Source organism: Halichoerus grypus, chromosome 2, assembly GCF_964656455.1.
Source record: "Halichoerus grypus chromosome 2, mHalGry1.hap1.1, whole genome shotgun sequence".
Classification (NCBI taxonomy): Eukaryota; Metazoa; Chordata; class Mammalia; order Carnivora; family Phocidae; genus Halichoerus; species Halichoerus grypus.
Genome location: NC_135713.1, coordinates 58,125,331 through 58,132,463, shown reverse-complemented (window position 1 = coordinate 58,132,463; position 7,133 = coordinate 58,125,331). Strand labels below are relative to the sequence as shown.

At 37.0% G+C, this 7,133-nt stretch overlaps 1 pseudogene; it reads left to right on the top strand.

The window, feature by feature from the left end:
- Positions 1 to 1,002: 1,002 nt before the first annotated feature.
- On the top strand, positions 1,003 to 5,225 carry LOC118523525 (large ribosomal subunit protein eL38 pseudogene; annotated as a pseudogene).
- The last annotated feature ends 1,908 nt before the right edge of the window (positions 5,226 to 7,133 follow it).

Genomic DNA, 7,133 nt, shown 5'->3' with positions numbered 1-7,133 from the left:
AAGGAATGCCAAAGATTGACAGCCACCACCAGAAGGGAAAACACAGGAGGGATTCTCACCTATGAATTTCAGAGGGTTGATTCCCTTATACTGGATTTCTAGACTCCACAAATGTGACAGAATAAATTTCTGTTGTTTTAGACCACCTAGTTTGTGGTACTTTGTAATGAAAACCTTAGGAAACTAATACAATCCCCATATTTCTGACCAGTATTCTGAGTTTCAAAAAGTTTAATCAGCAATTTTTTGTCAAGAGCCTATTGTGTGCCAGGTACTCTTCTAGGCCCTATGCATACAGCTCTAAATAAAACAAAGTTTAAATCATGCTCTAGAGTATACAGCTTGTGAAAGACAAATAATATGATAACACCCAGGTCTCTGGGCTTCCAGATCAGCATTTCTGTTTTCATCATATCCTCTAAAGTAAGGAGGCAATGCTTATACTGCTTGTGAATGTGCCTGGATTATTTTGCTATTCTCTAGGGAGCTCAAGAACCTATCTCCTTACTAGTGAACCTATATTTCCCTATAGACACATTACATGTATTATTACAATCCTCTCTAGCCCTGGGGCGCCTGGGTGGCTCAGTTGGTTAAGCAACTGCCTTCGGCTCAGGTCATGATCCTGGAGTCCCAGGATCAAGTTCCGCAGTGCCAGGATCAAGTCCTGCATCGGGCTCCCTGCTCAGCAGAGAGTCTCCTTCTCCCTCTGACCCTCCCTCCTCTCATGCTCTCTCTCTCTCTCATTCTCTGTCTCTCTCTCAAATAAATAAAAATCTTTAAAAAAAAAATCCTCTCTAGCCCTGATGATGGGCACTCTTTTTTTCTTTTTCCTTTACCCTGAATTTGGGATCAAATAATCTGATTCAAGAACAGCTGCTTGTGATGGGGTATTTCTGAATGAAAAGAGAGAAAGGGGAATTCCAAATTGCCACACTTCTAGTAATGGAAGTAAGTATTTAAAGCCCTATGAAGGGCTGAGAGTCACTGGTCAAGGGACTTATGCAGAAAAATCCTTCTGGAGCACCTGAACTTATTCTTCCAGGTATGAGGAAGAATAGCAGATGGTCGAGCATCGCCTGACTATAGCCCTGCCATGGAGAGAACAAAAGTTGACTTCTCAGCTCTCTGGTGATGGAGCTAACAGACTTGTTATTTCATCACTTAATGGTAAGAAAAGGTAAAATAAGTGTGTACAGGAACCTTACTCCATAAATAAAACCAACCATGGCAATAGCCTTGAAAGACTTATTTCAAAACCTCGTTTCCCTCCCACCTTGACATTTTAATGAGGTAGGCAGCTTGAGCTTCATTGTAATGGAAACCAGAAGACAATCTCCAAAAGTGAAAGGCTACAACACAGGCCCAGCAGCCTTTGTGTCTAAATGTATCAACTCTGTCCTCAGCAAATGGCAATGTTGCCTGACAGGCAATTACTGCTGTCCTAATTGCTTCCATCAAACCTGGCTGTTTGAAATACCTAGAGCCCCATACCAACCTGTGGCTCAGCCAACAGTTTTCTTGGCTTTGGTTAATGCTTTATTTTTGGCATGCTGGTTTTTGTCTGGCAATTGAGTCCATTCTGACCCATTAAACTCTCCGAAGACCCTCTCTGATCAAAGCCAGAAGACAATCTAATTAGGTTGTTTTAAGTGGAAGACTAGCAAGGCAAAGAGTTTCCTGTTCAGTTTGTCAGTACAAGGGGAGAAGATGAAAGCTCTCCTTAGGACTCTGCCCACAGATTTACAGCTCTTGGTAGAGCTGCCTGCTAGTGGCATTTTCTTGAGTGCCTGTAAAAATGGGTTTTTGTGTGGGGAACTCTGAGCACCATGAGAAAGGGTGAATGGGTTTACATTTTAAAGTACATAAGTTTTGTTAGTTTGCTATAGGAAGCATGATTTTTTCTTAACCTAAAAGGTTTCCAGTGTGATTATATTAGGACTCTTCATATTTTTCTCTACAAGTATCCCCAACTCAGGAAAGGTCACAATCACACAGATAATTATGAGTCATCTTTGGGGTTTCCATGTCCCTCATCTCCTATTACTTTGAGTCCATTTTCTATCTCCACTATTACCAATGTTTCTCAGTTCCCACTATCTTTCACCTGGACTAGGAAATAGCTTTCTAATGATTCCTACTGGTTCCTATCTTCACTGTCTCCAATTCATTTTCCACAAGGCAGCAGGGGTGCACTTTTAAAAATGTACATCCAACAAAAGGCTACCTACTGTATGATTCCCTGTATATAACATTATAAAAAAGGCAAAGCTAGAAAGAAAGAAAAAGAAACAGTGTTTTCCAGTGTTTAGGGAGGGAATTAACTGCGAAGGGGAAAATGGAAACTTTGGGGGGTGATAGAAATGTTCTATATCTTGATTGTGACGTTGGTTATATGAGTGTAGGCATTGCCAAAACTCATCAATCTAAATACTTAAAAACGTCAATTTCATTGTGTGTAAGCCACAATAAACTTAACTTAAAAAAATGTCAAAAATATAAAAAGCTCCAATCTTAGGATTTGTCTTTATTTGGCTGATGCAGAGCTCTGCTATCTGTGAATAGCCCTGTCCCTAGGAAACTTGCCAAAAACAATCAATGGCAAAAATTTAATATCAGAGTTGCCTGTGGTAGCAATATCAGTTGAGGCTAACAAGAAACTTTTAGCCAAAAAACTTTAAAGGAAAAATTTGGGAATGAGATGCTCATAGGGGAATTTGAAAACCTATGATATATTCCTGGGATTCTAGAAGGCTTTACATATGTGCAGGGCAGTGCACCTGCACAGAAAAGACATGAGAAGACCCTAATCACACCTCTGAGGAGACCCTAATCACACCTCTGGCTTATCTTGAGGATAAGTACAATCAGAATATGAAAATTAAGGCAGAGTTATCAACTACCTGTTGGAGTGTTGAAATTATGCCCCCAACAAACACAGACAGCCTCTTGGTAAAGGCTGAGAGATACATTGATTCAAGGCACTTAAGTAAATATCTGTCCAGTCATTAGTTGGACACTAAGTTAACCAAGCAGAGACTTTAGCAGCTATACAAAATAAAGAATAAAGTTACTAAACAAACGTCAAATGACAACCTCTGGGAAGGGGAAGGATCTGATTTTTAGATAGAAAATGTTCATTTTTCAACAGAAGAAATAATAAATGCCAAGAAATGAGAAAGTATGGCCCAAATACAAGAAAAAAAAGAAGTCAGTACAAACTGTCCCTGAGGAATCTCAGACACTGGGCTAACTGGTTAAATATTTTAAATCAGTCACTATAAATAAGTTCAAAGAAATAAAGGAAGCCATGTAAAAAGTAAGGGGTGAAAATGATATATATATATTTTAAGATTTTATTTATTTATTTGACAGAGAGACACAGCCAGAAAGGGAACACAAGCAGGGGGCGTGGGAGAGGGAGAAGCAGGCTTCCCATGGAGCAGGGAGCCCGATGTGGGGCTTGATCCCAGGACCCTGGGATCGTGATCTGAGCTGAAGGCAGATGCTTAACGACTGAGCCACCCAGGTGCCCTGAAAATGATATTTTCTAAATGGAGAATATCAATATAACAATAGAAATTATTTTAAAAACTAAAAATTCTGGAGTTGAAAGTAACAATAGCCTAAATGAAAAATCCACTAGAGGAGTTCAAGAGCACATTTGAGATAGGAGAAGGAAGAATCAGCAAAACTGAAGATAGATCGATTGTGAGATTAACTAGTTAGAGGAACAGAAAGGAAAAACAATGAAGAAAAAAGAACAGAGCTTCAGAAAACTGTGGGAAATATCAAGCCTATAAACATACACATAATGCGAATCCTAGAAGGAGAGGAAAAAGAGAAAGGGGAAGAAAGAAATTTGAAGAAACATTTGCCAAAAATTCCTCAAATTTGGAGAAAAACATTAATCTACACATTCAAGATGCTCAATTAATCCAAGTAGAAAAAACTCTAAGAGATATATATCTGAAAACATAATAATCAAACTATTGAAAGACAAAGAGAAAATCTTGAAAGAAGCAAGAGAAAAACAATTCACCATGTACAAGGGATCTTCAGTAATAATTAAAACTGATTTCTGTTTAGACTCTCCTGTGGAAGCCAGAAAGCAGTGGGATGACATATTCAACGTGTCAAAAGAAAAGACTGTCAACTAGGAATTCTATAACCAGAAAATTATTCTTCAATAAAGAGAAATTAGTGAATTTTCAGATAATTAAAAACTGAGAATTTGTTACTAGCAGATATGACCTACAAGAAATGCTTAAAAAAAAGTCCTTCAGGCTGAAATAAAAGGACACTAGACAATAACTTGAATTCACATGAAGATACAAAGATCACCAGTAATGGTAACTGTGTAGTTACCATTTATATATGTAAATATAAAAGAAAATATAAATATATTTCTGTTTATAATTTTTTCTCCTATCTGATTTTAAAAACACTGCATAAAGCAGTAATTATAAAACTTTTGATGGGCTTATAATGTATAAACATGTAATTTGCCTGACAATAAAAACATGAAGAAAAGGAAAGAAATGAAGCTTATTGGAGCTAAATTTTTTGTATAGTATTGAAAATAAGTTGGTATTAATCTGATCTAGTTTGTTTTAGGTTAAGATGCCAAGGCAACAACTAAGACTAACTTAAAATATATATATGTATATATATAATATATTGTATCATAATAATAAATATACATAATAGTATGTTTATATATATAACAAAAAATTAAAATGATATATGAGCAAATATGTATTTAACACAAAAGAAGGCAATAATGGAGGACTAGAGGAACAAAAAGGACATAAAACATATAGAAAACAAATAGCAAAATGGCAGATGTAAATCCTACCTTATCATAATTATATTAAGTGTAAATGGACTAAATACTCTAAGAGGCAGAGATTGGCAAAATTTGTTTTTGCCTGGCTTTTTTTAAAATTTAAATTCAATTAGCCGAGGAAATCAAGGACTTTTTGCTCACGGCCAAGCAAAAGGACGCCAAATCTGTCAAGATCAAGAAAAATAAGGATAATGTGAAGTTTAAAGTTCGGTGCAGCAGATACCTTTACACCTTGGTCATCACGGACAAGGAGAAGGCAGAGAAACTGAAGCAGTCCCTGCCCCCAGGTTTGGCAGTGAAGGAGCTGAAGTGAACCTGGCCCACTGATTTGAACTGTATTAAAGTTTTAAAAATTTAAAATAAATAAATAAATAAATTCAATTAGCCAACATATAGTACATCATTAATTTTTGGTTTAGTATTCAATGATTCATTAGTTGCGTATAACACCCAGTGCTCATCACATCACATGCCCTCCTTAATACCCATCACCCAGTTACCTCACCCCCCCCCCACCCACTTCCCTTTCCACAGACTTTAGTTTGTTTCCCAGAGTCAAGAGTCTCTCATGGTTTGGCTCCCTTTCTGGTTTGTTCCCATTCAGTTTTTCCTTCTTTCCCCTATGAAATTCTGTGCTATTTCTTATATTCCTCATATGAGTGAAACCATATGATAATTGTCTTTCTCTGCTTGACTTATTTCACTTAGCATAATACCCTCCAATTCCATCGATGCCAATGTAAATGGTAGGTATTCATACTTTCTGATGGCTGAGTATATTCCAATGTATATATGAGCCACTATTTATCCATTCATCTGTTGAAGAACATCTTGGTTCCTTCCACAGTTTGGCTATTGTGGACATTGCTGCTATGGACATTGGGGTGCATGTGCCCCTTCTTTTCACTACATCTGTGTCTTTGGGGTAAATACCCAGTAGTGCAATTTCTGGGTCATAAGGTAGCTCTATTTTTAACTTCTTGAGGACCCTCCATACTGTTTTCCAGAGTGGCTGTACCAGCTTGCATTCCCACCAACAGTGTAAGAGGGTTCCCCTTTCTCCGCATCCTTGCCAACATTTGTTGTTTCTTGCCTTGTCAATTTTAGCCCTTCTAACTGGTGTAAGGTGGTATCTCATTGTGGTTTTGATTTGTATTTCCCTGATGACTAGTGATGTGGAGCATTTTTTCATGTGTCTGTTGGCCATTTGGATGTCTTCTTTGGAGAAATGTCTGTTCATGTCTTCTGGCCATTTCTTGATTGGATTATTTGTTTTTTGGGTGTTAAGTTTGATAAGTTCTTTATAGATCTTGGATACCAGGCCTTTATCTGTACCGTCATTTGCAAGTATCTTCTCCCATTTTGTAGATTGCAGTTTTATTGACTGTTTCCTTTGCTGTTCAGAAGCTTTTCATGTTGATGAAGTGCCAAAAGTTCATTTTTGCTTTTATTTCCCTTGCCTTTGGAGACGTGTCTTGCAAGAAGTTGCTGTGGCCAATGTCGAAGGTTACTGCCTCTGTTCTCCTCTAGGATTTTTTTTTTTTAATACCCATCACCAGGCTAACCCATCCCCCTCCCCCCCTCCCCACTAGAACTTCCAGTTTGTTTCTCAGAGTCCATAGTCTCTCATGGTTCGTTTCCCCCTCCAATTTCTCCCCCTTCATTTTTGATGGATTCCTGTCTCACATTTAGGACTTCAATCCACAAAATGGATTTTTTTTAAAAAGCCCAACTGTATGCTAAGAGACACATTTAAACTTAAAATACATAAATAGTTTTAAAATGAAAAGGGACATCATGCAAATAATAACCAAAGAGAATTGGGGGGAGAGGACTATATTAAAACCAGGCAAAACATACTTCAACACAAAAGGTGTCACTAGAGACAAAGAGGATTTTTTTAAGGGTAAAAATGTCACTCCATAAGGAAGAAAAAGTAAAAGTTATAAACATATGTACCTAGAAATAGAGCTGAAAATACATGAAGCAAAAAACTGACATAACTGAAAAGAGAATTAGACATTTCAACAATAAGAATTGGAGATTTCAATATCTACATTCAATAATAGATAGAACAACTATATAGAAAATCAAATGGAAATAGAAATCTTTAAGAACACTATTAACTAAGTAGACCTAACAGATCTGTATAGAATACTACCCAACAACAATAGAATAGATATTCTTAAGTACACATGGGACATCCATCAGGATAGACCATATTTTAGGCCATAAAACAAGTAAAAAATTTTAAAAAGGATTGGAAACATACAAATTATGTTCT